Source organism: Balaenoptera borealis (assembly GCF_965194805.1).
Source record: "Balaenoptera borealis genome assembly, chromosome: 7".
Taxonomy (NCBI): Eukaryota; Metazoa; Chordata; class Mammalia; order Artiodactyla; family Balaenopteridae; genus Balaenoptera; species Balaenoptera borealis.
The window spans coordinates 24,977,658-25,001,824 of NC_138864.1; the positions used below are offsets into that span (position 1 = coordinate 24,977,658).

Below are 24,167 nucleotides of genomic sequence, written 5' to 3' on the forward strand. Positions count from 1 at the left end.
TTTAGATCTAGATTTCCTTTTGCTTGAAGGACTTCCTTTAATATTTATTTTAATGTAGATCTGCTAGTGATAAATTCTTTCAGCTTTTCTATATCTGAAAAAGTCTTTATTTTGCCTTTGTTTTTGGACAACTAGTTTTAAGCAATTTGATTATGAAGTGACTTGGTGTGGCTTTGTTTGTGTTTCCTGTGCTTGGAACTCATTAAGACTCTTGTTTCTATGGGTTTATTAATTTCATCAAATTTGGATTTGTTAAAATCTTGGCCATTATTTCTTAAAAAATTATTTTCTGTCCCTCATCTGCTTTAGGGACTCCAAATACATGTATATTAGTCTTCTCAAAGCTTTCCTAAGTATCAGTGATATTCTGTTCACTTTTTTTTCAGCTTTTTGTCTCTCTGTGTTTCATTTTGTATGGTTTTAATTGTGAGATCTTCAAGTTTACTAATCTTTTCTTTTCCCATGTCTAATCTACCATTATATATCTTATCCAGTTTCTTAGTTGTTTCAAGGAGGATGGTAAATCTGATTCCTGTTATTTCCGTCTCGTTTGGAAGCAGAAATCTCATCCATTTTCCAGAAGCCAGAAATTAAACAGACTTGTAGAGATTTAAAACAGTTCTACACCTTAAGCTATTTTTTTGTTTCCTGTGGAAAATATGGTTTTTATAAAAAATTTTGAGGATAACATTTATTATCATTATCTTTAAATGAATTAAATAAGTGTTTAAAATTTTTCTGTTTTAATTTTGAACATGGTAAATATTGATAGATATAACCTATGCAAACAAAAGGTCTTTGGGTTCCTCAATAATTTTTAAGAGTGTAAAGTGATTCTGAGACCAAAAAATCTGAGAACAATTGATGTAAATGTACTAAAGTGTTTACTGTGGGTTGCTTGAACTTAGAAGTTGGGTAACCCTGGTGCTGGGGAGGGCACGGTTACAAGAATGAGAAGACCCATAAGCAGATAGAAGAAGGAAGAAGAACAATCAAGCAAAAGTTAAGCCACCTGGCTCCCAAGAGACACAGAGTAATGTAGATTCCTCATTTTTCAGCTTCTGTCTTGACATTTGTAAGGCCCAGTTATCCCTCCGGCACTTAGGATTTTTGAGATAGTACTAAAAGTAAATTCCATCTTTTTTTTTCCTTAAGGAGGAAAAAGAAACTAGAGGAGAAAATTAAAACACTATGGTAGACTTAAAAGGAAGACATTTTCGGAGTCCAGGGTTCTTTTGGAGTCCAGAAATTACAGTGCTATGACAAAGGCTGATACCGTTCACGATGCTCCATGTGGAGGCCAGCAGATTGCATGTCTGGCCTGTAGAAAAGGAATCTATAGTTTTGTGATTCTGTGGTTAGTATACTGGTTAGTTCATTGGCACACACTAGAGAACCAGGACCTTCCCTCACCTTACTGTCTAATCTTGGTAACACCTCTCTGGGACTTTGTTTCTCCACAATTACAGAGTGGGAGTCAGAAGCCTTTCTAGGTCTTTGTCTGCAAGTAACAGAAACCTACATCAAACTGGCTTAAGCACAAAGGAGCATTTATTGACTCATATAATTGGGAAGCCAAGCTGAGCTAGTACTGGCTGTGACACAGTTGGAGCCAAGTGTTCAAACTGCCATTGTGGCTTCACTCTAAGTTCTCTTCCCTCTTTCTGTTCCTTCCCATTTTCTGCCCATTCCCTTCTGCTTACCTCTGTTTGCTTTGTTCTCCATTCAGCCACAGAATTGCCACCAGAAGCTCTAAGCTCATATGGACCTTTGAGCTCATGAGCCCAGAGATAGAAACCAAAGATGCACTCTCTCCCAGCATCCACCGACCAGTCCTTTGGAGACTCTTTCATTGACTTGACTTGGGCCATATGCCCATCCTTTGAACCAATGACCTTAGACAGGGCTGTGAAGAACCTCGGTTAGCCAGACTGGTTATGTGCCCACTCCTTTGGCAGGGAGAAGAGGATAAATTGGTATTGGCAGTCCCATCAGAACCACATGGAATGAGACGGAGGCAGCTTGGTGACTGGAAGGGTGCTGGGCAGACTGCAGCCTGCACCCTTAAAGTGTCATGAAGTGAAGCAAACTATGCCTATTATGTGTTTATGATTTAAAAAGAAATACAATCATGTGGCTATTACAGCATTGTTGGGAATTTGACATTTTCTTCTGAGTCCCCCAGTTCTCTTCTTAGCAACAGTTTCTTTTCCTATTGCTTTTCAAGCATTTCATCTGCATGGTTTAGATTTCATCTTTGCTCTGAGGCTTTTTACCAACTTTTGTTATGTCAAGAATAGAGTCAGCTGCACCCAGAGCATTCCCACTCAGTGATTTTCATTCCTGCCAACACATTCATGCTTCCTTTTAATTCTAAATCTTTTCTACCTGAATCTTTTCTTTAACCCTGATGTGTAACAGACATGTAGAATCAGAGTTGGTATTAAAAGTCTACAAATCAATAAAAAATCAAAGAGGATGATCTCTTAATACAGAGTCCTCATCAAATTTAATGTTTAGTTGAGTAATCACCTCCAGGCTCTTTGGGAGGGCAAAGTAGAGTGAACACATAGGTGAAGGATTTATTCACAGTGCCAGAAGTGCTTAGTATGCAAGACATACTCTGTTTTCTCTGAAGTGGCAGCCTTTAATAACAAGCTCTCTCTACTAATCCACTTTGGAATCTCATTCCTGTGTTTTTCAGCCTAGAAGAACTGAACAAAAATGTAAAGTCTGAATTTGTTTACTCATAAAAATAAGATCTGTAGTGTCATTTTAGTCATATTTCAGAATGTAGCTTATCACCTACATGTTGTATCTAGATTGGTACTATCAAAATGAAAAGGCAACTTGCCAGGTGGTTATTATATTCTAGAATATTCAAGCAAAGAAATTTGCATTTGGAATTAAATATAAGATCCTTGGTCTTCCATAGATCCAGCTAAGGCTCACAGTTCAGTTAGAGACAAGAATCTGGCCTTCACTTGTATGCATTTAAATGGGTGGGTTGCTGGAAAGAAATACTCCAAAAAGCTAGCAGAGGTTGTCTCTAGAGGTGAAAACAGGTGGTATTAATATTCTTTTCTCTGCTCTTCTCTACTGTCCAAGTTTTCTGTAATGAGCACATGCCCCTTTCACAATAAAAATAATTTTTATTTTTAAGAACAAGCAAAGGCTATTTATTCAGATCTTGATATATCAAGGGGGTCAGCCACTGTCACTTGCATTTTAGCAGAGACTCAAAGACAAGTAGGAAAGTGGGAAAGCTTATAGTGGAAAAAAGGGAAGGCTTCAGGTATGCCCTGATTGGAAGCTGTTTGCACGAGGAAGCCATAGGTGGGCTAACTAGAAGCCTAAAAGCAAGGTATTTTATGGTGTACATATTTGGGTCTCTCTGACTGTTCCTAAATTGGAAGTGGGGATAAAAATTAGAGAAGCTGTCAGTTATTAGTCAAGTCCTTGTCATTTTGAGCCAGTTATCATAGAAGTTACTGTTTGGCTTCTTGGATTATTATTAGAGATAGCAATCCAGTCTCCTGCAAGGCTGATTTATAGCAGGCTGGCTTCATGGGCTGATTATTGTATAATAAGGGGGTTGGTTTCCTGGGCAGGTTGCTGTAAGTTGTGGGTCAGAGTTCTGTTTTTATACACGGTTTCGTAATTGTCTGTTTGTATATTCAGTTTCTCACCCGGTGGCGCTGACTGCCCTTCTCATTGACTGCCGTTTCTCTGTCATGCATTATTATTTCTAAGGACGTCTTCACATTGAGTCCGTCAATATCAGGTCCTCCAACAGTTAAAATAAGTTTTACAAAGGCATGTTTTTTAGGTAGTGTGATGCTGTGATTTATGATAAGAAATGTATGTTTGGTCTTCATCCACTATTCCTAGCACAGAGCTCTTAAACCCTTGGAATTTCTTAGGTATTGAGAGCCATAAGGGTGTCTTTTGCTATGTTAATGAGATGACTTTTTTTTTACAAAAATAATTTTTAAAAAATTACATCTATGCTGAATTGTGAAAGTTCTTGGAATATACCGAATTAAGTTTAAGCAAGATATAGCTACTTAATGAAACTGAGTGACACTCAGAAAACTGTGGCTTGAACCCCGATCTGGGCACTCTGATTCTGCCTTGACTCTGCAGGACAGGTCCCAGTGAGGTCTGGCATGTGTACCCACCTCAGGATCCTTTGCTGTGCCATTGGGGCTGCAGGAGACCTATCTGCACGAACCCCATAAGGCCTCTTAGGACAAACCCAGAGGGTACTCTAGAGCTTAAGTTCAGGTCTCCAGTTCTCAAGGTTTCAGAGTGCATCGAAAAGAAGTGAAATTTTCCCCAACTTCTGAGAGTAAGGGCCGGGGTGGGAGAGGGAGCATATCCCTTTAAGTGGGGAGGGAGAGCCATAGGCACACTGCCATGAAAGAAGACCCTTCACTCCCAAGCCCTCTCCTCAAGCATTTACCTCGTCTGTGCTCACCACGTGCCAGCAGGATCACTGGCTCATCTCTTCCAAGTGCCTGTAAGCTCAGGTGTCAGGTTTGGGAAGGGTCTGTCCAGCACACAGAGTCCCGTTGACGAGGAGTGCAGCGCAGTAGCACTGAAATCTGAGACCCAGTCTGACTCACAGTACACTTGTTCAAGAGCAAAGTCACAGGTAGAAGCCTGCAGAGAATCCTGACCATCGAGCAGTAGCATAAGGCCCAGGTTAAGACGACCGTGAATGGGTCTTGGAGGTAACAGGCCTGATGTGAGTCCTGGCTCTTACCCAGCAGAGGTGAGATCTTGGGGCAGAACTTACCCGCTCTGAGACAAATTTCTTATATAGAAGTGTGGGTAGTTTATTAGAAAGGTTACCAGAAATAAGATGGGGGTGAAATGTTGGCAATAGAAATTGCTTAATAAATGACAACTCTGGTTATAATTATATGCTAAATCATGTTTACAAAATCAGTCCCCTTCCAGCCATTTCTTTCAGACTCAAAACCCCATTCTTTAAGTTTCCCATCAAACCTGTTAGTAAAACCAAGAACCATTTGTTGCTCATCTCTGAACCAGCTATAAATTGTCTTTATCATGCTTCAGCTACAACGCACAAGCTGGAAACAGCTTGGCATCCATCTTTTGGATTCCAGGGATGACTTTTATCACCTTGGAAGGCTTAGGCATGTTACTCATAGGAAGTGCTATTAATAGGTCAGACCATTATCCATAGTGTTCAGAACATATCAGGTTTTTTTGGTTTCTTTGTTTGTTTGTTTTAATAAGGAGAAAGAAAAGAAAAAGCAACCCTACTGAGTCTACTGATCCTGTGGTGGAAGTCAGGTCCTCACTTTTTTGTATATTCTTCTGTAACTAGGTTAACTTTGATATTTTACTCTTCTCTGCTAATAAGACGATCCTTGACAAAGTCATGGTCACCAAATCAGTGTGTTTCTCTAATACAGTAAATCATGTTAGAGATAACGGAAGCTTTTGAGTATCTGGTTTTACCAGAAACTAAATGTAACGTGGGCCACAGTGGACTGGAGCAAAGAAAGCATAACCTTTGCAGTTTTCATTACTTCATAGACGCTATGCATAATCTTATTTTCCACATGCAGATGTTAGGATAAGGAAATGGCTACATTCTGTTTTTTCCCATATCATAAACCAGTAATTTCATCTGAAAAAGTAGCTTGTTCAGTGTTTTATTGAATCTAAGATGCTGTCTATTGTAAAATATATCATTATTCTGTGTAATCACTAAGAAAGAGCACTGCCATTGATTGAGAGATGTTAAATCTGAAAAAGTGAGTCTTGAAATCAGTCAAAGATGGTATATACTTCTATGTTTGATGAGTTCTTTTTTACATCCTTTGTGTCTCCCTGCTCCCGTTAATACTTAAAGACATTAGTTGACTAGTTTGAGAGAATTCATCACAATTAAAATAGATGTTCCACGTTATACAACACAGATACAGCCGTTCACCGCTGAATGCCCTAATCATAATGGCATTTTAAGCACTAATGAAATGGAGCTAGTTTATATTTCTTGAATTGATTAAATAAGATAAAGGCTCAGTCATCAGGCAGATCAAGACAGGCATCACCAGGAGGACTGGCTGGATCTTACAGTGTTCACAGGATTTGTAAACAGAAATGCCATTTTGTCATTCCTACCATCTTGAGCACTTGTTCCTAACAAGTCCTTGGGATAACACCAGATCCCCCTGCCCTTTTTTTTTTTTTTCTGAACCAGTCACAGAAGAGCTTCAGATTTTGGCTAATATTAATCAGTTGACCCCAGGCAGTTATGACATATTCCTTAAGAGTATAACAGGCAAACAGGCAGAGTTATTTCAGCAAGAGATTTTGGTAGCAGAAGACTAAGAAAAAACTCAGCAAGGAGAATGGTAGATGGAAAATGTTGGGTGGGAAATTGGGTTTCTATTTTGAGGATAGTAAAACCATTACATTTTAATGCATTCAGGTTCAGACTGATTCATAGCCAATGGCCATGGAAGTTAAAGCCAGAGGTGCACACTCCCACTGAGGTGCAGTGCGTCCACACTCTGACTTTCAAGAGTCAGAGGACAGGAGGTAGGGGCTTGATCTCTGGAAGCCTCAGTTTCCTCATCTATGCTCTTGGACGAGGTGGTCTCCAAGCCCCTTTTAGTCCATGATGCTGTGGTCTAGCCAGAGGTCATCGTTGAACAGCAAAAGCAAGCCCTGGGTCAGCCTCCCCATGAAGGAGGTTAGGACTGAGTAACTGCCATGGTGCCAAGGACTTCTGGCATCAGCTTGGCCCACAGGACCTCAGACTCCAGGTTCCTGGACCTTGCAGAGCTGTTCCTGAGATTGTTGTTTTGACTGTTGGGTATCCAAACACCCTTCCTACTGGGGGACAACCCCAGATTAGGTGGAGCACAAGGGCCAGCCAGGACGTGGGCATGTGCCAGGGCTTAGCCAAGCAGAGCCACAGGCACGAAGACACGGGGAGAGGTAGAGCTTCCTACGGTGGCCCCAGTAGTAGAGGTGAGCCTGGAGCAACACACCGTCTGGCATTCCATGGCAGTGTTCGGTCAGACGGTTCTGGGACCAGAGTCTGGCTGTGCTCTCACTGGGTAGCCTCCCTTTGTTCTTGCCCACTCTTGGAGCCTGTTTTCCACCTTCCCACAGATTCTCATTAAAGCTCTCCATGGTCTCCACGACTTCCCGCTGTCTGCCACTAAGAAGTCTGACTCCCTGCTCTCTGTCAAGGGCAGGTCTTTACTCAGCTCAGGAATTCCAGAGATAAGGGCCTAAGCATAGAGGTGGCCGGGAGGGTGCTTCTGGGTAAGGCAGCATGGAAGGACACCTGGAGTGGCTTAGAAAGCTCTTCTCGAGGAGCCATCCGACTGGTAGATAGTAAGTCTGACCATCTGCCTTTTTTCCCTTGTCCCCTCTGTCTGTAAACCCTTCCCAATACCCCAGGCATGCAATTGGGTACTATTTTTAAAATCAGCTTTTATCTAAGCATCTTATGGGTTATCTCTGCTCTCACAGAGGTGCAGGAAACTCTGACAGCACACTGATTACACCCCACTTGATGGGGGCAGCCTGGGAAGTTGAGATGGACAGGGCAGCTCTCTTGCCTGCCCTGCCAGGGGGTTTCAATGCTTATCTCTTAAGTCTCTGAGATTTTTTTGCAGTTTCTCCACAGTATAGAGAGTGCCGTATATCACAGTGCTGGTGTAAGATGGATTTCTTTCTTTCTTTTTTTTTTTTTAAAACCATGCTTACTCAGGCATTGAGGAATATAGTTCCTGGCTTTTAAGAGAAGGTGCCTGTTGGACTCTGAATAAGGCCATTTCCTCTGCAATTAGAGACTTTGGCCCGAACAAGACCTTTTCCAGGAAACCATAGGCCCATATTCTGGTATTCAACATTTCATCCCTCGTCCTCCCATCAGTCCTCTCTAGGGTTCATAGGGTCCTAGAAATTGAACACCACCATGAAATAATCACCTAAACTCATTCTTCCACTTTACAACCTTAAGAAAATGAAGTTAAAAACACAGACCCCAAAAACCTTTAGTGGAACTTTAGACCTAATATATGTGAAGGGCCTTTTCCAGAGGGAATAATAACTAGAAGCCACAAATAAAGCACTGAAATAAAATCCCCCTTTGAATTATGCATAAGCAAAGTAAATTAGTAAAATCTAAATGTACTTTAAGAATAGAGATTTGCCATTTGCTGGGGCTGAGGTTTATTTCATTATTGAAAAGGAAGGGAAAAAACAGAAGTAATAAAATTAGTACTTAATATTGAGGACAAACATGCTTTACATTTTTGATGATCATCTGTCTAGTCCATCAGTATATTGTCTGAGCTGCACCTGGGTTAAAACTGTCATTAAAAGGAGAGTTATCTTATTTGGAGGGGTTGATTGTCTCTTGAGCTGAGGAGATGGGAACATGAAGGTTTGATTTTTCTTTCTTTTGTTCGTTTGTTCATTCATTTGTTCATCATGAAGCCCCTTCTCTGCCTGGTACTGAGGAAGGATATTAACACAAGAACAGCTCCTACTCTTCAGGAAGTTTTCTTCAGTATTTAAGAATGGTGCCTCTTGTCATACTTATTCTTCATTTGATGGCTAAAGAAGATGCTTAACTCGTGGTTCTCTTTGAATTTCAAAGGAGAGTCACTGCTTCCTGTCGGGGTAATCAGGGATGAATTCATGGGGAGCAGTGATTTGAACTGGGTTTTCAAGGGTAAGATTCTGATAGGTGGAAATGGGCAGGACAAAGGCACTTCAGGGGAGAGGGGAGAATGGGGATAAGCATCTGGGAGATTCCAGTAATATTTACTCAGGAAGAGAGTCCTTTGGAGTAAGATGAGAAGAGTAGTGTGGAACTGCCCAGTGGAGGCCCTTGAATAGAGAACATAATTTTGTTCTGGAGAAGTTGGGGCAGGGAAGCCCTAGTTTTCTTTTCTGTCCTTGAACCTTCCTGTAGGAATTGCTTCTCTGCTTTTCAGTTGATGGGCTTGGTTCATGAAAAACTAGAGAGCTTGCTGTTGGATTCTCCCCCTTCCACCTTCTCGGCCTTTGATAAGCTCTGGAAACTTCCACCGTCAGGAGCCTGTGGAGCCAGAGCGTCCCTGAGGGGAGGCTTCCTGTGCGGAGAGCCTGTGTGGTTGAGGTCTGACCACACGGCAGCCCTCGTGCTGCTTGTCATTGTGGGTCAACGATGGGAGAAAAGTCATGAGCAGAACGGGGCATGGGCCAGCGGGGAGATGCCCCCGACCTTTCCGTCAAGTGAAGGAGTTGAACTTCCTTATCCCTGGGATGCCTTCTTTCCATGCTTTAGTCTACCCTGCATTTGTCATTTTGGTGGGGAGCCCCTGTCTCATTTGGCATAGGTTTTGCAGATCTACAGGCTACGGTTTGCTGAGCTCCTTTGCTAATATGAAAAATCACATTTCTTTTTTTGTTTCTCTGGATTGCTTGAATTTTAAAAATTTGAGCAGTTTTTTAAATAGCAAGGTTTAAAACCTCAAGTCATCTTAGAGGCTGTAATTCTGTAATTTCAGCTCCCTAGCCTCATTGCTGACGTTGATCATCAAGTCTGCTATTACGTTGGATAGTTAAAGGGATGTGGACATCAGGGAGAGAGCAGGCGGGGAGTAATATTTGAAGGGCTTGATTAGTCTTCTGTAGTTCAGGTAAGATCAGCACAGCATATTGTTAAAACTCTAAATTCTGGTACTCTGTCTCTGGGCATAGATACTCTAACATTCAGAGGTTTTTGCTGCCCTTTGAAAGCTGTCAAACTCATAACCCATCTATGGGCATTACCTCATTTTATCTCAAAAGACCCTTATAGAATTACCCTGTTTCTCCCAAGGAGGCGCAGTTAGGAAGATTACATACGTGCTCTAGGCCACTCACAGGTAAGGGGCGGTGCCTTCTCAGGATCTCTGGGTTTGCTCGTAACCCTTACACAGTCCTACCTCCCTCGGAAAAGTGTGGAATGACACCTTCTTACTTTGTGTCTGGGAGTTTTCTTTCCTGATTTAAACAGAACCAACTCTGTAGAAACTGCTTAACCTCTGGAGGTTTGGCCTACCTGCGAATTTTCAGCAAAGGAAGGACCTAGGCAGGGTGGCAAGTGAGGGAAGATGATAAGAGAGGAAAAGCTGACCTTTTTCTATTCCTATGGTATATCATGACATTTGAAAAACTCTTTGAATTTATTTTCTTAAAAATTTTTTTCTGATTTAAAAATATAAAGAAGAAAATTAAAATGATCTATTATCCCTCAATCAGGAAGAAACACTGTAAAATTTTTTTGTGTACTTTCTCTTATTTTTTATTACTGAGCCACTTTTCTTTCAATGGCACTAAAGAGGTTGCACACTTGTTAAGCCAATTCAGAATACAAAGCATTTTTGTTAATTAGCTAACTATTGCCATATTTGACTTTTCATTCTTTCTTGTACTACAAGGAAAGATCTTTTCTCTTGCCAAGTCTTGCTGATTCATCCCCTTCTGTATCTCTTACAGTCTCTCTATGCCCGTTGCTACTTCCATGTACAAATCTTGTTACCTTTCTCCTCTTCCTTTCCTCCAAAACTGCTCTTATCAGGGTCACCAAAGCCCTACCTATTAATAATCCAGTGATGTCCAATTTATCTATTTGTTCCTTTTGTTGCTTGTTCTTTTGGTATTATTTTGGTACGAAGAAACCATCAGGGTCACAAAGAGTTATGCCTATGTTCTCTTTTAAGAGTTTTATACTTTTAGTTCTGACATGTAGGTATTGCACAAAGGCATTTATTAAGGGGGGTATTTTATAGAATTCGGAGGGTTTGAAGAAATGGACTGTAGCTCAGGCTTCCAGGAACAACCTTCCAGACCACATTATAGACCTGGGCGGCCAAAGAGCTGCTGTCTTAACCATGACCAGAAAGCCGCTGCACATCTCTAGCTCCAGGACCATCCTGCCTCTGCCATGGTCCGCACCAGCAAAATGGATGCCTTGTGCCCTACCCCTCTTCCCAGGCAACTCAGAGCCTCAGTCTCCTCATCTATAAACTGTGAGTGCCGTCTACCCCCAGGGTGTATTTAGTACATTTCACAACTGGTGTGGCATAGGCACAGCTCAGTGATAATGGATGTGGATTGTAAATCACTCATTAGGACTTACTGGTGCCAACCAGCTGAATATCAACCCTCTTGACAGTATTACAGGAATTAAATGAGCTTGGCACAGCAATGCCAAGTGGCAGGGGTTATCCTGATGGTCCTGGATGCCTAGAGCTTGCCTGGTTTGACTGAGATTACACAAGGTGCCAGCGGTTAGACTGAGGTGGGAATTCTGCGAATACCCCCAACACCTTAACGAAGAGTGAATGCTCTCACAGAGTTAGAGCAGAAACTGGGGGTGGTGGGGGTGAGAGGTCGGCACCCTGGTCTTGGACTCCTGCATCTGGCTGTCCACTGAGCACAAGGCCCACACACAAGACGGAGGGCCAGGTGGGGTTTGAGTGCTCAGTCGGGGAGGAGGCTGCTCCACTTCCCAGCTGCTGTTCTAGTGGAGCAGGTGGATGAATTTGAGCCCGAGAGGTAGGAGGGGAGGAGCATTAGGCTTTGGGGTGCCCTCTGCATGAGAGTGATGGGCACTAACCCTGTCTGAGGCAAAGGTGTGGAAAGGAGTAAACACATCGGAGACTGGAGTCCAGAACCTTGAAAGTTTAATGAGATCGGTTAGTGAAGCAATACCCTATGATTAATCACTTCAGAAGCATCACTTCAGTCAAGGAGGATCATGGTGGACAATGACCATTTAATTTAGCTACTTAAGGGACATTTGGAACAGTGCGCTGTCAGGAGGACTTGGCTTCTGAATCCAGGCAGATAAAGGTCCATTAGGTCCCCAGAGTGGAGGACTTAAGATCTGAGCCAACTCAGCAGACCTGAAGCACCTGAATAGATGAGAAAAGGCAAAGGACATATATCATAGTGAAGCGGAGTCACGGAGGGTTTTTTACTTCTTTTATTTTTTATTTTTTAAATGTCTTCTTACTTGAGGTCCTAGAAAAGTGATATTAAGAAAGATAGTAACTGAATACAAGGTTATTAGAGGGAATATTGCTATCGTGTTTTGTGAGCAAATGAACATGTCATATAAGCAGCAAGTTATAAGGGCTGTGCACAAAGAGCAGAGTATAATATTATCAGAAAATAAAGCTTACAAGTGAATATACCTGATGCACATTTAATGAAGAGCGTAATCAAGGGATATTAGAGCTATAAAGGACCTAGCCAGTTATCTAGTTCAGCCTCCTCATTTGCGCAGACGAAAATAAACGCAGGACTCGGGTGTCCTGAGTTTACACCGCCATGAGGGGTGCAGCAGGGATTAGCATTAGGCCACACCACTCTGTCCAGGCCCATCCACTTCATCATTAATTGTGCTGCAGGAGACCTTAGCTGTAAAATGGACACTTCACGTTTCTGCACTGCAACTAAACAGACTTCGGGGAGGTAGCTGGCAGAGGGAGAATCGGGCTGAGCCAGGGTTGCTCAGGAGATCCTGAAAGGCTATGGATTTGGAACCCAAAGGGCAAAGCCTCCCTCTCCTCTGAAAAAGGGTGTCTAGAGCTTGGGCACCTGCTTGCCCACCCTTTGCTCCCAACTGCCCACCCAGGCAGCTACCGAACTTGGAGACAACCTGGCTTAAGGGGGCGAAGGGATGGGTGCACGTTAGTCAAGGGAAGGAGCGCCCCCTAATCAGTCCATTCCTCCTGGTGACCATCCTTCATTTCACCATTTAAATACACAGCTCCTTTTTCTCATCTTTCTTACTGTCTTTTGAATGGATTGCCTTTCCTTGCTTGTTCGCTTGCTTGTTTTCTTATTCCATTTCCCTCTTTTTACTGATCGGGAAGTTAGACCCTCTATTTCTACTTTTTTTAGTGTTTGTCCTTGAAACTTTTATATGCATATTTATCAGTACAAATTTAATCAATATCTTAATTCCTTTTCTGTAAAAATAAGGACATTCCACCACTTTTAACTCAGAACCCCTCTCCTTACTTCCAAGCTATTGTTGAGTGTTTTAATGTCTTTTTTAAACCCTAAAAATTAGAAATTGTTATTATTTTATATACTTAGCATTTATATTTACTTCCATGTTTACCAATTTCTTTATTCGCAGTCTTTTCTCAGCCCTGTCTTTTCTTCTGAAGTATATCCTCCCTTTGGGTGCAGGTCCTGTTGGTGGTAAACTCCCTCAGTTTGATTGTTTCACCTGTCTTCTTGAAAGGTTACATAATTCTTTGTTGACAGTTATTTTCTCTCAACAGAGATTTTTCCACCCTTTCATGGCTTCCTGTGTAACTGTAGGCAAGTTGGCTATTGGTCTATTTGTCATTACTTGTAACCAAGATGTCTTTCTTCTCTGGGTGCTTTTGGGATCATCTTTATCTTTCTTGTTTTGTGGTTTTACTGCAACAGGTCTAAGTGAGGACTTTTTCTTTTCATTTATCTATGTGCTTCTTGTCTGTGTAGTAATATCTCATGAATTTAAAAAAAACTCTCTGCTGATATTTCTTTACATTTTCTCTATTATTTCCTTTTGAATCACACATCTGTTAAACCTCATTCTATCTTCCATCTCTCCTTACTTTCATATTTTCTATTTCCATGCCTCTATTTGCTTAATTTTGGGTAATTTCTTTGGATCTATCTTCCAGTTTGCTGCCTTTTTTTTTTTTTTTTTTTTTTTTAACAGTGTATCTAATCTACTGTTTAATCCACTCATCATTTTTAGTTTTGATATTTTTCCTTTCTAAAATTTTCACATGAATCATTTTCAAATCTTTCTGGTTCTCTGTTCCTTGATCCTTTTCTGATTCCATCTTCTTTAAACATTTTATACATAGTAATTTTGTTCCTAGTAGTTCTAACATCTGAGGTTCTTGGAGATGTAAATCTATTGTGTTTTGTTTTTCCTGACTCCCACCCATGTTGATTTATTTCCTTCTATATTTGGTAATTTTTTACTGAGGAATAACATTTGATTGAACTTACTTTGTTTCTCCAGAGAATTTGTGCTTGCTTCTGCTTGGGCGTTAGGTAGTGCTACCAACCTGACACCACTTTCACCACTTTGTTTTAATTTATATTTATATTTTAAAAATATTTATTTATTTACTTATTTATTCATTCATTCATTTTACTTTTACAGACCGTAAGGGGGAGGGAGAGGGAATAAGGAAAGAGAAGAGACCAGTCTGGCAAGAACACTGGGCACACTTGGGCGGGTCCTTCCTGCGTTATAAGAGTTCATGCAGTGTGCATTTAACCATGTGAGCAGTAGTGCCCTTACAGGATACTGATGCTCGCGGAGGAAGTGTAGAGTGGAAAAATCAAAAATTAAATCTGAAGCTCTTAAATGTTATATCAGTTTTTGTTTTTCTGGGGGGACAGAGATGCTGTGAGCTGCAAAATAGTTCAGGGAGTAGGTCTGCAGCTAGGCAGGTAGTGGCACCACGTGATCCTGCTGCTGCTTTGAGCAATTCTTCACGCTGTTTGCTGGGCTCAGGCTGTAGTGATGAAACCATCTGTACATGGAGCTTGCAGCAGATGGAGGGGGTGTGAAAGAAGCCAGAAAGGCACCGTACCTGTGCGAGACCTGAGGGCTTTGGATGTAGTCGTACTGGCCATGAGGAGCCACAGGTTGTTCTAGAGGAGAGGAGAGTTATAGCCAAATGACATGAGGTGGAGGAAAGGGTGTCCATGTGATTAATAAGAAAATAAATCATTATGAAGGAAAAAGGCATGTCAAATGAAGATACTAAACTCCGCCTAGAGGGAGTACTGTTTCCATCCTTCGCGCTTCGCTCCTCCAGGAAGCCTTCCGGGATAGTGCCCCGCCCCCGCAGGCCCCTGAAGACCTGGATGGACCAGGTCCCAGGGCGGCCTCCACTCGGCCTGTCTCTGGATCTTGGTCTTGCTCGGGGGCAAAGGGAGGCCAGGGAGGCACAGTAGCTGCAGTGAGGCGGGGGTCCTGGCAGCCTCAGGAGGTGACCGCGGCCTGGCCCTGGGATCTGGGCGCGGGTTCTCGTCTGGAGGGGACTGGGCCTCACCAGCTCCAGGGCTAAGAGCAGAGAGCAGAGTGCCCGTGGTGGCTGTCCCCAGCTCATTCTCTTGTTTTAATTTTTATAGTAGAGCTTGATAGCATGAGTAGTGTAAATGTAACCTCCACACAAGGGTGAAATAAAGCCTAAGGATGCAAATTCTGAGAAAAAAAATTATAGTTCATTTTTTTCCACCCGGGGTTATGATGGAGATAGGCTTCCTCTGCTGGGAGGTGAATTATTTTTCTGCCCTGAGGTCTCACAAAGGGTGTACCCCTCTTGAGGGTCCTGGCTCAGTGTGAGAGTCTGAGGTGCACCTCCTGCTTTGCATAGTCCAAGTTGTTTTCTCTGGTTCTCTGTGTGACAGAAGCATTGACCTTCAGGGCAAACCAAGCTTGTTTGTTTGGTCTTGATTTTTGGGTTATTTTTGGTTTTGTTTTCCATTTACTGTCTACAGACCTGGTTTTAGCTCACTGCTCCTATTTTGCCCCTTGAACTTCAGTGATTTCCCATATTTTCATTTGAGCTCAGCAATACTTTATTTTATTGTTTCACAGTGTTATTGCAATATAATTGACATATAACATTGTATAAGTTTAAGGTGTATAACATGATTTGATATATGTACATATTGCGAAATGTTTGCCACACTAAGTTAACATTCATCACCTTATATAGGTACAGAGATTTTTTTTCCTTGTGATGAGAACTTTTAAGATTTACTCTCTTAGCAATATACAAATACTGTATTGTATATCTTTCAAATATACAATATAGCATTGTTAACTATAGTCATCGTGTTTTACATTAAATCCCCAGAACTTACTTATCTTATAACTCGGAGTTTGTACCTTTTGACCACCTTCACCCATTTCTCCCACCGTCAGCCCCTGCCTCTGGCAACTACCAATCTGGTCTCTGTTTCTGTGGGTTTCATTTTTTTTAGATTCCACATATAAGTGAGATCATAGAGTAGTTGTCTTTTTCTGTATGACTAATTTCACTTAGCATAATGCCTTCAAGGTCCATCCATATTGTCACAAATTGAGATGATTTCCTTCTTTTTAATGGCTGAATAATATTCCACCAGATATGTATGCCACATATTCTTTATCCATTCATCCACTGATGGACACTTAAGTTGTTTCCATGTCTTAGCTATTGTAAATAATTCAACAGTACTTTAAAGAGTATGTTTGTTATAATTAATCCAGGATCTAGTATTCTCAGGGAGGGATTTTCATAATTGCAATCCATAATCCTACCAGAAGCACAGTCCCCACAAGTGTATGATTTTTCATACCCGACCTAATTCCAAAATTATCTTAGGTGGCTTACAGACAGTGGTATGCTAGAGTCATCATGTACTGGCTTATGAGAAATTTATTGTTAAACTTTTAGGAATCTTGCAAGTCGTTTGTTAAACATAGCCATCATTAAAAATTAAATTATATAAACTTACAATTAAATAAATTATATTAAAAATAAATACTCAAATTCATCACTTTCTAATTATGTTTCACTATTACTTATACTGTTGAGGTTATTTATGTCCATCGTATCTGTGTGGTGAAAATGCTACAGAAAGGCGTACTACTGCACATCTCCTCCTAAATCCACTTCGAGCAACCTCATGTTGGTATCTTGAAATTGGCCACAGTGGGAGTATTTACACCAGGGAAATGGGCACACGCTACAAATCAACTCTTTATTTATTGCTTTATTGATCGTCTAGACTTCATATTGTGATGGAGAGAATGATAACAGTGCAGAGTAAACACTAAAAGTGTGTCATGTCCATAGTAGTTGCATTATGAATAGCACAAAAAGTTGAGGAAATATTCTTCCAGTATTTGGAAGCAGTTAATGAATTTAGCAAAAAAGTTGCTTACGTCATGAGGAATGAGTGGATTTCTGACACATGACATAGATCTTTGTTGTTTCACTGTTGTCTTCCTTGTTAAAGTAAATGGAAATACCAACCAACATTCATGTCTAAACTATTCTTGATTATTGGTTGCAACCATAGGTTAGCTGTGGATAAAGGGTTTGACAAAAATCAACAAAAGCATTCTGTGAGAATCAACTGGCTGCAAGGAATTTACAGTAAGAAGTATTGTGTATTTTCCTTTTGTTTACTGTGCATTATACGTCATTTATAGCAGCAAATTTGTCATATACATGTACATTCTTTTCAGAGAACCAGTTGTGGAACATTCACCAGCACACCTCTGCTCATAGGGATGTACAGATACAATAAGGTAAGATTTGAAGAAGTAGATGAGAAAGAAAAAGGAACAGCAAGGAGAGGGCCCCACTAGAGCTGGAAATGATGCTAATAGACAATTTCATATTACAGAGGGCAGACGTAGGCTATGGTAGGCCACAGATTTGCCTCTAAGCTTCCTAGCACATCTTATATAAAGGAAAATTTGATCGCGTACTGAATCTTCAGTGTTTGGGTCAGAAGTTGTGGCGTTTTTCCTAAGCCAGGTCCAGAAGGAATTTTATCCTGAGGGTGTGTGTAGAGGAACAGTGTATTTTTATAAATATCAATAATGTCCTTAAAGCAAACCCTCATTTAGAGTCACAGGGATGCTTCCGGGAGAGCCCCTCTCTGAAGGCTGAAAAATTCTTGCCAAAGTGTATTTCTTTTTTTTTTTTTAATATATTTATTTATTTTATTTATTTATTTTTGGCTGTGTTGGGTCTTCGTTGCTGTGCGCAGGCTTTCTCTAGTTGTGGCGAGCAGGGGCTACTCATCTCTGCAGTGCACTGGCTTCTCATTGCAGTGGTTTCTCTTGTTGCGGAGCAGGGGCTCTAGGCTCGTGGGCTTTAGTAGTTGTGGCACATGGGGTCAGTAGTTGTGGCTCGCGGGCTCTAGAGCGCAGGCTCAGTAGTTGTGGCACACGGCTTAGTTGCTCCGCGGCATGTGGGATCTTCCCGGACCAGGGCACAAACCCGTGTCCCCTGCATTGGCAGGCGGATTCTTAACTACTGAGCCACCAGGGAAGCCCCAAAGTGTATTTCTGTAAGAGACACATATTGAAGTGTTTGTGGGTGAAATAATATGAACTCTGGGACTTGTTTTAAAATTCTCCACAAAACAAAAGAATAAACAAACCTCTGTTGAAGTGAATAATCAAAGCAAAAGGAGCAAAATATTGATAAATATTGGAGCTGGGTGATGGGCAATTAGGAATTCATTAAACTCTTGTCTACTTTGAGACAAGATTGAATCTGATTCATGTGTTTCTTGTCTGTTATAACAGCTCCTCCTGTCTCCCCCCAACCCGCCTTATCTCCACTTCCCCCTCCTTGCTATTCATGTGGTAGAGAAACTGGGTCTTTTGTCCTGCAGAACTTCCCACATTGTGGATTTGGCTGTTGCTTCCTCATGGTGACAAAAAGTATTACCTTAGCAGAGAAATCCGTTAAACTCAGATATTATCCTACAGGAGTGATACACGGGTCAGGAATGTTTTAGTGGAAACAAGAGGGAAGAGAAATGAGCCATCTGATCAGAGGAAAGGAATCACAGTAAACAGGGGCACAGCCCACAGGGAAGGTGAGGGAAATGGGGGCTGAAAAGGAGAGGAGAGCCCAGAAGAAACACTCTAGATAAGCTTTATTTACTCCTGATTTCTGAGTTCTTTGTCTTCCAGCACCTCCCCTTCCTTACCCTGGCACCTTAACCCTCAGGCAGAGTGGTGGGGGTAGGTGTCAGGGACATTTTCCCCCTTCTGGTTGCACTGTCGAGCTAACACTTAAGCAATTTTTTTAAAAAAAGTATTTCTCTTGAACCACATGCTTTTAAAAAAGGACAAATACATTTAAAATCAAATCAGTTTTGAAGAGGCAGCGTCTTTATCATCTGCCATCCTTGGGATTCATTTCACATTCAAATAAATAGAAAACTACTTGCAAAGAGGCACATTACACCCAGATTTACCCAGGTGTAATTTACAGGTGGCATTTCATGCCATAACTTAATGGCACTTTATCAACATTGGATTTTCTGGGCTCGCTGATTAGTTCATGCTATGTGGAAAGTGCTTTGCCATAATTTTTCATTAGCTTCACAAGTTATGCCATTTGGAACCATGTAAGGTGGCTAATGTTTCAGTGGTTTTCAAAAACACTTTTCAGTCAAGAAATTCAAGCACCAAATGCCAGTGACCCAGGGACCATTAGACATCTGAGACATGACCATGACTAAAGATTAGCTGTAACAGTATTTGGATATTTTAGAGTCTTTGAAACATATGAACACTCATTAAACTAGTGAAGATGAGCGTCAGCCCTGGGCTCTTCCTGTGGCTCAGCTGTGGCCAGAGGGTGGTGGCTTCCAGTCCGGGCATACTCACTGCCGACCCCGTCCCTCACCTCTCCTATCTGCTAAGGCAAATGCTTCTGCTTCCCAGGCATCACAGAAGATGCCCTCACGTACTCTCCAGGAAGAACCGGTAGCAGTCTAAACCTGGGAGATGCTTGACAGCTGAGAAGATCAGTCTTCCTGGAGAATTGCCTGGAGGGTTTGTCTAGGACCTACCAGTGGGTCTTCTCCAGTTTCTAAAAAATGAAATACAACAGGGTGAAATGGAATGGGGAACCATCAGAGCATGTGATAACAATAAGTACTATTTTGTGAAACCTTTGTTTCAATTATTTATGTAGGTATATATGTGTACTGAGACATAATGTGAAATGTATTTTTAAATGTGAGCCAAGTCAAAAGGCCTTGAAGAATGCTGCTCTCGGAATGTATAATTTACCGCTGGAATAAGCCAGACTAGTAAGAAACTGTTGCCTGGACACATCACAGTGGCTCTTGAAGCAGTGCTAGAACATTTCCATGATAACAAGTTTAAAACAATACAAACCTTTCCTCTCATGTCCTACCTCTCTGAGATATATGTGAGCTTAGTGAATTCCTCTGCTCAGGTAATAAGAGTTAGCATTTGTTCAGTATTCATTCACTCAACAAACATTTACTGAGACTGTTCAAGGCACCGAGAATATAATGGTGGGAGAAAAACAGACAAAAATCCCTGTCTTAGTGAAACTTGTATTCAAGAGTGGAGGCGGCACAGACTATAAGCAAAGGTAAATCAGTAAAACAGAAAATGTTCAGTGGTTGTAAGTGCTAAGGCAAAAAAATAAACAGAAAAAGGTAACAAGGAGCATTTGGGGGCTGTACTGGTTTTCTATTTTTCTGTATAACAAGTTACTACAAACTTAGCACATTAAAACAACACACATTCAAGACAGTATGGTACTGACACAAAAACAGAAATATAGATCAATGGAACAGGATAGAAAGCCCAGAGATAAACCCATGCACATATGGTCACCTTATCTTTGATAAAGGAGGCAAGAGTATATACAGTGGAGAAAAGACAGCCTCTTCAATAAGTGGTGCTGGGAAAACCGGACAGCTACATGTAAAAGCATGAAATTTGAACACTCCCTAACACCATACACAAAAATAAACTAAAAATGGATTAAAGACCTAAATGTAAGGCCAGACACTATAAAACTCTTAGAGGAAAACATAGGCAGAACACTCTATGACATAAATCACAGCAAGATCCTTTTTGACCCACCTCCTAGAGAAATGGAAATAAAAACGAAAACAAACAAATGGGACCTAATGAAACTTAAAAGCTTTTGCACAACAAAGGAAACCATAAACAAGACGAAAAGACAACCCTCAGAATGGGAGAAAATATTTGCAAATGAAGCAACTGACAAAGGATTATCATCTCCAAAATTTACAAGCAGCTCATGCAGCTCAATATCAAAAAACAAACAACCCAATCCAAAAATGGGCAGAAGACCTAAATAGACATTTCTCCAAAGAAGATATACAGATTGCCAACAAACACATGAAAGAATGCTCAACTTCACTAATCACTAGAGAAACGCAAATCAAAACTACAATGAGGTATCACCTCACACCATCATCAAAAAATCTACAAGCAATAAATGCTGGAGAGGGTGTGGAGGAAAGGGAACCCTCTTGCACTGTTGGTGGCAGTGAAAATTGATACAGCCACTATGGAGAACAGTATGGAGGTTCCTTAAAAAACTAAAAATAGAACTACCATACGATCCAGCAATCCCACTACTGGGCATATACCCTGAGAAAACCATAATTCAGAAAGAGTCATGTACCACAGTGCTCATTGCAGCTCTATTTACAGTAGCCGGGACATGGAGGCAACCTGGGTGTCCATCAACAGATGAATGGGTAAAGAAGATGTGGCACATATATACAATGGCATATTACTGAGCCATAAAAAGAAACGGAATTGAGTTATTTGTAGTGAGGTGGATGGACCTAGAGTCTGTCATACAGAGTGAAGTAAGTCAGAAAGAGAAAAACAAATACCGTATGCTAACACATATATATGGAATCTAAAAAAAAAAGTGGTTCTGAAGAACCTAGGGGCAGGACAGGAATAAAGACACAGATGTAGAGAATGGACTTGAGGACACGGGGAGGGGGAAGGGTAAGCTGGGATGAAGTGAGAGAGTGGCATGGACATTTATACACTACCAAATGTAAAATAGATAGCTAGTGGGAAGCAGCCGCATAGCACAGGAAGATCAGCTCAGTGCTTTGTGTCCACCTAGAGGGGTGGGATAGGGAGGGTGGGAGGGAGACGCAAGAGGGAGGGGATATGGGGATATATGTATATGTATAGCTGATTCACTTTGTTATACAGCAGAAACTAACACACCATTGTAAAGCAATTATACTCCAATAAAGATTTTTTAAAAAAAAAAAACACACACATTTATTATCTTACAGTTTCTGTGAGTCCAGGAGTCTGGACATGGCTTAAATGGTCCTCTGCCCAGCGTCTCACAAGACTGCAATCAAACTGCCAGCTGCGCTGAATTCTCATTTGGAGAATTAACTGGAGAATAATCTTCTTGTAAGCTCATCCAGGTTGTTGGAAGAATTTAATTCCTTATAGTTGTATACCTGGAGTCCCAGTCTTTTTTCTTTTTTTTTTTTTTTTTTGGCCATGCCTCGCAGCATGTGGGATCTTAGTTCCCCGACCCTGGATCGAACCCATGCCCCCTGCAGTGAAAGTGCTGAGTCCTAACCACCAGACCACCAGGGAATTCTCTGCCCTGGCTTTTTGATGGCTCTTCCCTGGAGGCCACTCTGAGATCCTAGAGGCCTCCCAGTTCCATTGGCCCTCTCACAATGTGGCAGCTGACTTCTTCATGTCAGTAAGGAAAAGCTCTTGCTCTAGTCTGCTAAGATGGAGTGTTATATCATGTAATGTAATTATGGGGTGACAGCCCATTGCCTTGCTATATACTGTAACCTAATCAAGGAAGTGACATCTCATTACCTTCGCTCTATTTTATTAGTTAGAAGCAAATTACAGGTTCTGCCCTCACCCAAGGGGAGGGGGATTCGAGGTGTGGCTCCTTAAGGGTCACCTTAAGGGTACATCCAGACACAGTGGGGTTGCAGTTTTAGACAGGGTGGCCAGAAAAGGCATCCCTGAGAAGTATCATTTGGGTAAGGACCTGGGGGAGGAGAAGAGGAAGAGAGTCATGTGGCTATCTTGGGGAAGAGCACCTTTCCAAGAGGAAAAAGCAAATGCAAATCCCCAAGGAACATGCCTGCCATTTAGAGACAAAATAGCCTGTGTGCTGATGAGAAAGATCAGAGAGGGACAAAAGGATGCTTGCAGGAGAAAAGATAATTGCTGGAGAATTGTCTATGAATAAGCAAGAGGAATCTAGTGCAGAAGTGAGCAGGTTGACATTTGCTAGTAGCAAAGACAAGAAATTCATGGTAAAAGGCTTGGAGGCAGAGTATATGGGCACTTATACAAGTGTAGATATGGTGATGGGAATTTCTACTTTCTCACTGAACTAGGAAGCAAGGACATCTGCTGAGAGTGAGGATTAGGGAGGAGGTGTTAGCAGTTTGAGGGGGAACAAGAAGGATGACTATTTGAGGAAATAGTCATCCATGAGAATGGAATGGGAATGGACCAGGGAATGTCAGTCTGTTTGCTTGACAGCATACAAGGCCCACCTGACCTTAGTGGTTATGAACTTAAGGAGAGACCAATCAGCATGGTTGGGTGTTTTTCACTGACCACAGTCAGTATGTGTGGAGCTAGGCAAGATATATGCAGAGAGCTGGATTGAACCAGGGTTGTGGTTTAGGTAAGTGAATGCACGGAAGAAGAGAGGGGCAAGGTGCAAGGGAGGGGGTATGGTGGTTGACCGTGGAATTTAAACTAGGTCAGATCCAGCAAACAAAGTTAGTAAGGATACAGTTGGATTGAACAGCACCATCAATCAACTGGATCTAATTGACATTTATACACTTCTCCATCTCACAATAGCAGAATACTCATTCTTTTGATGCTCACATGGACGATAGAACACATTCTGGGACATAAAACATACTTTAACAAATTCAAAAGAGTAGAAATCTTACAAAGTATGTTCTCAGGCCACATGGAATTAAACTAGAAATCAGTAACAGAAAGATAGCTGGAAAATCTCAAAATCTTTGGAGATTAAACAACACACTTCTAAATAACATATGGGTCAAAAATGAAGCCACAAGAGAAAATTTTAAAATATTTTAAAGTAAATGAAAATGAAATTACGACATCAAATATTATGGGATGCAGTAAAAGCAGGGCTTAGAGGGAAATTTATAGCAGTGAACGCATATATTAGAAAAGAATGATCGAGTCTGTTGACATGAGATTTAAGGCTAAACATTTTATGGAGGAGCAAGGAGAGGTGCTGAAAGTGATATGAGATGCAAGAAAGACACTTACGCTCATGGAACAAGAGAAGTAGGAGAGAACACAGCCACCACTTGAGAGCCTGCAAGGAAAGCAGTGTCCCAAGGGGAAGCTAGGTTCCAGTGAGAGCACAAAGATGCAGGAAAGTTCAGAGAAGAAATTAAGGTTGTGGAGATTTTGCTGATGATTCTCAGAGGGCTCCGCGGAAGGGTTTCAGGGAAGGGTGTCAGAAAAAGGAGTGTCAGAAAGGGGTGGG

The 24,167-nt window shown here is 41.4% G+C and overlaps 1 long non-coding RNA gene across 1 annotated transcript in view; it reads left to right on the forward strand.

The window, feature by feature from the left end:
* Positions 1-24,167, forward strand: part of LOC309632174 — a 49,109-nt gene that overhangs the window by 8,184 nt on the left and 16,758 nt on the right. Inside the window, exon 5 of the long non-coding RNA XR_014246768.1 lies at positions 17,309-17,371. This is a non-coding gene — a long non-coding RNA (uncharacterized lncRNA). The remainder of the gene's footprint in view (positions 1-17,308; positions 17,372-24,167) is intronic.